General features: G+C 46.9%; 1 long non-coding RNA gene across 1 annotated transcript; it reads right to left on the minus strand.

Annotated features, from left to right (window-relative positions):
* Nucleotides 1-694: 694 nt before the first annotated feature.
* On the minus strand, nt 695-3374 carry LOC122217255. The gene is made up of 4 exons (XR_006201370.1): nt 3247-3374; nt 2390-2590; nt 1928-1985; nt 695-895 (listed from the first exon to the last, which is right to left on the minus strand). It is a non-coding gene; the product is annotated as an uncharacterized LOC122217255 (long non-coding RNA).
* Nucleotides 3375-7097: the final 3723 nt, after the last annotated feature.

Genomic DNA, 7097 nt, shown 5'->3' on the forward strand with positions numbered 1-7097 from the left:
CCTCTCTCTCTGCCCCTCCACTGCTCTCTCTCTCTCTCTCTCTCAAAAATAAATAAACAATTTTTAAAATTTTTTAAAAAAGAATCACACTTTAATCACTGGGGGGTTAGTAGATGAAGTCATACCGTTAATATGCTCGTTATGTGATATCCATCATCGAGGCGGACAGCAACTATTTTGTTCATTCTCCAAGTATTTACCGAGTATTCACTATGTGTCAGGCACTGCTCCAGCTGCAAGAATCATGATAGGGAATAGGATAGATCTGCCCTCATGGAAGTTTCTTCAAGTACTCAAGGGCCTCTTCCTCAACAAAAATGCTTACACCGGGTACAAGATCAATATATAATTTTCCGAAGCCTTGGCAACTAAAGCAAGTAAAAGAAAAGATATCAAGACCCAGAATCCCAGACACGTGCTCATGTGACTTCATCCCTAAAAATTAACAAGAGGTTTTGCTGTGTATTGTTTGTTTTTTAGGAAACCTATAGCTGTTTATAGAAAAGAAAAAGTAAATAGGGCCTCGTGTTTCAGCTTCAGGCATAAAGCTCCAGACATTTCTGAGACCCACAAGGGTAGTTTTTTCTTCTCCAGAAGGTCCCTCCATCAACCCCCCCCCCAATCTGCCTTCCTTTTTCCTCCAAGGGAATAATATAAACAAACTCTACCTGAGAATATTGTAAGAAATACATGCCAGGGTAGAAAACACAGCCCCGACAGAGCCTAAAGTACCCAGGATTCATTCATTCGTTCATTCATTCATTCGACCAGTGTTTATTGACAGGTGAGGTTCGGCGAGGACTCTGTACCTCTTGGGGACAAAGTGGTACAAAACGAATGGATGCAGGTGTCAGGGAAGAAAGGCTTCTACCCACAGAGACAGGAAACACGCCTTCTGGAAAATAATGAGTGTTCTGGAGATACACAGATGCAGCTTCTTCCATATTCCTTCTGCCTTTCCTCCCTCCCTTCTCCTTGGAAATCAGTACTAAAAGAGAAATAAACGTCTAGAGGCAGACGTGGGGAGGGCTTTAACATCTAGACTAACGAAGAATTTGGCACCTGTTCCTAAGCCCTCGTTGGATGCTTGGGTCTCTCCTGGAAGATCTCCAACGAGGGACTCCCATGTTGTACACAGATACTCCCATGCATGAGGAGCTCTCTCCTTTCTGGGAAAGCCCTTCGCATTTGGGGATGCCCCAGTTTGTTCACTGAGCAAATACTTACACAGCCCCCGATGTGTCCCTGGTTCTGGACCCGGCACCAGGAATACCAAGATGAATCAGACCCACTCACTGCTCTCTAGCGGCTGCCAACCTTCTTGCTCCTTTGAGGCCCCCACCTCTGCCCTGCCTTCTCCCCGTTCCCTCGCCCATGGCGTGGCTTTTTGTCCGGTCACCATGCGCCCGTGTCTCTTCACGGAACTGAGCCCCAGACTTCAGGTGTGGTCTGGCACATGGGCCTCTTGGGTCTCCCGGGCTGAAGACCGTTCTTGTATGAAAGTGGCTCAGGAGCTCGTTAATGTTTTTGGCTGCCATGCCTGCTCCTGACTCACAAGAGCTGGAGACCACAGGTGCCCCTGCCTCTGTTGCATGTGATGCTGTTAAGCCTTGCCTCCCCATCACCTCCCTGTGTGGGGCAGTTCTGGACAAATGTTCAGCATCTGACACCTGCCCTTATTAAACTTGGCCTTGCTACATTAGTCCCCTTGTTCTAGCTCCTTGAACTTCTGAATCTTGTTTGCTACCCCAGAGGACCTCAGAAGCTCTGCGTCTCCTAAAGTGTGTGTGTGTGTGTGTGTGTGTGTGTGTGTGTGTGTGTGTGTGTGTTTGCATGCACACACCTGGGTACAGCTCTGAGAAGCCCACCCATAGGATTCGGAATACTCCTCCGTGAATACAGCTCATTCATACCCAGATTTACTCACTTTGCAACGTTTCTTCAGCATCCCCTAATAAAACTTTCATTCTTTGACAATTTTTTGCCTAAGTATTAGAAAGAAGACGGAAGCAGATTAATCCACACAAGGGAGTGAATGATTGATAGTATTCGTCCCCTTCTTAAACTGCCCCCCCCCCCCCCCCGCGTGTCTGCTTGTTAACACAGGTGAAAACCTTACTGGTGAAATGGCAGATGGTAATAGCAGAACTAAGGGAGATTTGTTTTAAACTGTTATCAGTTAGCTAACTGTGACAAAGAGATCTTTCAATGTAATACCTGACCCTCTCCGCTGTAATACCTGACCCTCTCCACCTTCTAGAGAAGGTGGCTGGCTACCCTCAGGATCTAGAAAGGTTTGAAGAATCCTCAAGAATCCTTTGGGGAATCCTTCTGTTCATCCCAGTTATCTGCTCATAAACTGCATTGAGCTCAGAAATGCGGTGCTTACCCCAGAACCCCAAGATCCTCAAATCTGTCTCCAGCTTCAACTCTTAACTTTCTCCCTTGTTATTGGAGGGAGATGGCGAACTTGGGTCCAATTCTGTTTCTCAAGGCATTTTCTTGTCCAGACCATACGTAAGTAGAGTAAAACTTTGTGTTTTCCCATGTTGGGGTGAGTGCCAATGGACTAGGCTTTGCACTCAGGAGTCTGGATAGAATTGAGTAGTAGAGATTTAGCAGATCGAGCCTTTGGGTAAATTCTAGTTTGGCAATAATACCACTTTCTCATGTTTTTTTTTTTTTTTTTTTAAAAACAAAGATTAAGTGGCCCAATGGCTATACAATGCTTAGCACAGTGCCAGGCTTATGGTAAATGTCTCTAACTATTTATTAGCTAAGAAAATACAGAACATAATACTTAACACAAACCCCTCCTTATCGTAGCTTAAACAGAGATGAGAGGTATTTTCCTCATATAGTAAAATGTCTACAGTAGTTAAAGGCATTGGTTCAGCAGCTCAGAGATAATGGGGCCAATGTCTCTGAAATGTTTTGGCCATTCCCTCATGGATACAAGGGGGCTGCTGTAACTCTAGCAATCGCATCCTTGTTTAAGCCAAGAGAAAAGGAAAGACTACGCTAACCACATCTGATTTCTTTTATCAGGAAAGAGAAAGATTCCCCCAAGAAACCCGTGAGAAGATTTCTGATTAGGTCTCCAGTGCCAGAACCAGATCACATGGAAGCTCCCTCGCTACAAATCTAGGGGACGGGGTACTCATGACTGGCCTACCAGCAATGAGCCATCACCAGGAAGAAGTAGGGGGTTTAGATACTAAGGGTGATTACCACATTGATCATTACCAGCTTAAGCCTGCCTTCCGATTCATGTGCCCTTCATTGGTAGTGAGTTGTTGAGTCACCCTGTGTCAGTTATGAAAATTATTCAATGTACTTGCAGTTCTGTGCTCTAGACCAGGTTTTCTCCTAAACTCCTCACTCCCTCCTTCACCTTCAACTGGATACCGCTTCCTGCCATCCTCATTCCCTAGGAAGTTTTCTGTACTGGTCACAATGGCTGATGATGCCGTGTAACAAACAGCCCCAGGATGGCTAATTTTGTGTGTCAATTTGACCGGGCTCAGAGATGCCAGATAGCCGGTAAAACATTATTTCTAGATGTGTCTGTGAGGGTGTCTCTGGAAGAAATTACCATTTGATTGGGTAGACGGAGTAAAGATCTGCCCTCACTGATGCGGGCAGGCACCATCCAATCCACTGAAGGCCTGAATAGAACAGACAGGCAAAGGAAGGGGGTGCCTGGGTGGCTCAGTCGGTTGAGCGTCCGACTCTTGATGTGGCCTCATGGTTTGTGGGTTCGAGCTCCATGTCAGGGTCTGCTGACAGCATGGAGCCTGCTTGGGACTCTCTCTCTCTCTCTCTCTCTCTCTCTCTCTCTCTCTCTCCCTCTCTCAAAAATAAATAAATAAACTTAAAAAAACAAAAGCAAAGGAAGACCGAGTTCTTACCCTCTCTTCTTGAGTTGGGAGGTCCATCTTTCCAGCTCTTGGAGCTCCTGGGTCTTGGGTCTTAGAAGTCCAGAACTTACACCAGCAGCTCCCAAGTTCTCAGGCCTTTGGACTTGGACTGAATGACCCCACCAGCTTTCTCGGTTGTCCCGCTTGCAGGTAGCAAATTTTGGGACTTCTCACCTCCATAACCACGTGAGCCAATTCCTATAATGAATCTCTCATCTGTATCTACGTCTGTATCTACATATAGCTGTATCCTAACTAATTCTGTTTCTCTGGAGAATCCTGACTATCACAAACCCCCAGGTAGCAATAACATTTATTTCGTGCTCACAACAGGTTGGCGGAAGAGGCTCTGGTCCAGGATGTGGGTTCGGGTCTGCTTATGTGTCTCATTCCAGGCCCCCGCCTGAAGGAACAGCTCCTGCTTGATGGACGTTCTCCTCGCGGTGGGGCCGAAAAGCAGGAGACCGAAGGAGGCGAGCACATTCACAGCTTCTGCTAGCATGGCGACTGCTCATACTCTGTTGTCAGTCAGAAGGCCAAGTCCAGCGGGGAGGATTCTTCCTCCCACAGACAGAGAGGGGAAAGCTGACATTTGCTGAATGGGGGTCTGATCTGTCTTGCGTTCCCCATTCAAAGGTGGGTTCGGAGTCTTCCTGGGACACCTGTGGTCCCCAGTGCGTCTTTGTGTTCCAGCTTATTACTCTTTGCTGGCCTTATCTGCTCAGGTGTCTATCTTCTCTGCTAGACTAGACAGAACTCCCAGAGGACTGGGGGCTTGTCTTGCCCACCTCTGTGCCAGCAGGATGGTAGGAGGGTGCAACACGGGCCAAGTTTCTTGGGGTGGGGGGGAGTGTGTGAATGGAGGTGAGTGCCACCTTTAGAGACTTAAAGAAGCCATACTGCGGTAGGGCCCCAGGTGACACTGGTTGGGGCTTCACTGGGGAGGCAGCAGGGACCCAGATGGGGTTCATTCTGGCCTGGGGGGTGTAACGGGAACAGATTTGGGTTGCAAAAGGATTCGTGGTGCCGAAACGTGTTAGGGAACTGTTGTGGCATCCAGGTGAGAGGTGGGAAGTGTGACCGCCTTGGTCACGGTGGTCAATTACTTAATAGTTTTTCAGCAAACCAGTGATGATCTAAAGTTCAAAAAGAAAAAGGAAAAGAGCGTGAAGCGTAAGTTACTTGAACGCTATGATCAGACTCCAGTTCCCAACACTACTTTAACGTGATTTTAGTAGCAAGGTGGAGCTAAGGTATCCCCAGAATACAGAACAGAGGTCCGGTCTTCCACAGGCTACAACGTCATACGTCTTTAAGTCCTCCCCCGCCCCCCCCCCCCCCCGCTGCCAAAGTAGCATCTAGAAGAACGTACCCTTCTTTTGAGGGATTGCCCTGTAATTAAAAAGTTCAGCAAATAATTCATTTCATGACCATTCCAGCACACCGAGCACTGAGGACAGGGACAACGACGCGGCCGCTGGGCTCAGGTAGCTCCTGGTCTGGGGACGGTGAACAGTGGTGGGGAACAGAGGAGTTAACAGACGAAATAAAAAGGAGTAGAAAGGAACTTGTGTTTATCACTGGCGGGAACGCAAGACCGTGGAGCCGTTTAGGAGGACAGTTTGGCGGCTTCTTACAAAAACGCGCACCCTCTTACCACATGACCCAGCATTCGTGCTTCTTGGTGTTTATCCAGAAGTGCTGAAAATTTATGTCCACGCAAAAGCCTGCAGATGCTTATAGCAGCTTTGTTCAAGATCGCTAAAATTGGGGGGGGCGCCTGGGTGGCTCAGTCGGTTCGGCGTCACACTCTTGATGTTGGCTCGGGTCATGATCTCACAGCTTGTGGGATCGAGCCCTGTGTCCGGCTCTGCACGGACAGTGAGGAACCCGCTCAGGATTCTCTCTCTGCCTTTCTCTGCCCTTCCCCCGCTTGCACACACACTCTCTCTGTCAAAATAAATAAAGACACATTCAAAAAGATTGTTTTCAAAAATTGCTAAAAATGGAAGCAACCAAGACGTCCTTCGGTACGTGAATGGAAAAAGAAACGGTCCATCCCAGACAATGGGATATTATTCAGCACTGCAAAGAAACAAACTATCAAGGCACAAAAAGACCCAAAGGAACCTTAAATGCACATTACCAAGTGCAAGAAACCAATCTGCAAAGGCTGAGCTGCTGTGATTCCAGCTATGTGGCATTCTGGAAAACTATGGAGGCAGGAAGGAGATGAGTGGTTGACAGGGGTTAGGAGGAGGGAGGGGGGAGCAGGTGGAGCACAGGGGCTGTTGAGGGCACTGAAACTACTCTGTGTGATACTATCATGATGGATACATGTCATTATACATTTGTTCAAACCCATGGAATGTACAACACCAAGAGCGAACCCTAATGTAAACTATAGACTTTAGTTAATAATAATGCATCTATATTCATGCATCAATTAGCATACCACATGAATGCAAGATATTAATAACAGGGGAAAGTGGAGGGGATTAAGGGGGGGCATAAGGAACTCTGTACTTTTCTGCTCACTTTTTAATTTTTTTATTATTTTATTTTATTTCATTTCATTTTATTTTATTTTTTTAAATGTTTATTTATTTTTGAGACAGAGAGAGACAGAGCGTGAACGGGGGAGGGTCAGAGAGAGAGGGAGACGCAGAATCCGAAGCAGGCTCCAGGCTCTGAGCTGTCGGCACAGAGCCCGACGTGGGGCTCGAACTCACGGACCATGAGATCGTGACCTGAGCCGAAGTCGGACGCTTAACCGACTGAGCCACCCAGGCGCCCCACAAGGACTATTTTTAAAATGTGACATGTACTTATTTTATAAGCTCTGCACCCTATCCATTCTCAATGGCTAAAAGGATATCAAATGTTTCCAGTTGCTCTAGGGGAAAAACATCTTTTTGCTGTTGGTGTTAATGCTCTGAAGGTACTTAGATGCTAAGGAAGGGATTGGATTGGGGGAGATGGAATCTTGCTTATGGTGTACATTTATAGATGAGCAAAATCAAGAAATGAAAAGTCACACTTTAAGACTGCTTTGTGTTCTCAGGATGGAGCCAACAGCCTGGGGACTGGAGAGTGCCCAAGTGGCATCGGCCACCTTGGCCAAGAGAGAAAGCCCATCCCCAGGAAGGTTTGTTTTTTTTTTTTTAAGTTTATTTA

The sequence above is a fragment of the Panthera leo genome, chromosome B1 (assembly GCF_018350215.1).
Source record: "Panthera leo isolate Ple1 chromosome B1, P.leo_Ple1_pat1.1, whole genome shotgun sequence".
Classification (NCBI taxonomy): Eukaryota; Metazoa; Chordata; class Mammalia; order Carnivora; family Felidae; genus Panthera; species Panthera leo.